At 67.4% G+C, this 509-nt stretch overlaps 1 long non-coding RNA gene across 1 annotated transcript; it reads right to left on the minus strand.

Annotated features, from left to right (window-relative positions):
• Window positions 1–19: 19 nt before the first annotated feature.
• Window positions 20–508, minus strand: LOC113979585. Its single transcript, XR_003537918.1, has 3 exons — window positions 488–508; window positions 178–281; window positions 20–100 (listed from the first exon to the last, which is right to left on the minus strand). It is a non-coding gene; the product is annotated as an uncharacterized LOC113979585 (long non-coding RNA).
• Window position 509: the final 1 nt, after the last annotated feature.

Genomic DNA, 509 nt, shown 5'->3' on the forward strand with positions numbered 1-509 from the left:
ACCCCCTCAGGGGGGTTTTTTTGGGGCGGGGTCCTCACCTGGAGGGCAGCGACGGCGTAACTGGGGCCGGGGGGGTCCTTTGGGGGGTCCCTTGGGGGGTCTGTGAGGGGGCAGGGGAGGGGTAAGGGGGGTCCTGGGGGGTCCCAGGGGGGTTTTGGGGGGTGTGGGGGGGGTTACCTGTGTTGGGGGAGGGGCGCTGGTAGAACAGGGCCCCGGGGGGGCGGCGGGGGGGGGCTCCCCGACCCCTCCCCCCGCAGCACGAAGGGGCCCAAGCGCCGAACCTGGGGGGGCACAAAGGGGGTTGGGACCCCAAAATATCACCTGGACCCCCAAAATCCACCCCAGACCCCCCAAACTCCACCACAGATCCCCAAAATCACACCCGGACCCCCAAAATCCACCCCCCAGATCCCCCAAACTCCACCACAGATCCCCAAAATCACACCTGGCCCTGGGAATTTTGGGGGGTCACTCTGGGTTCACTCACAGGTGTCTCAGGTGGGGTCTCA

Source organism: Neopelma chrysocephalum, unplaced genomic scaffold (assembly GCF_003984885.1).
Source record: "Neopelma chrysocephalum unplaced genomic scaffold, ASM398488v2 Primary Assembly neopelma1_84428, whole genome shotgun sequence".
Taxonomy (NCBI): domain Eukaryota; kingdom Metazoa; phylum Chordata; class Aves; order Passeriformes; family Pipridae; genus Neopelma; species Neopelma chrysocephalum.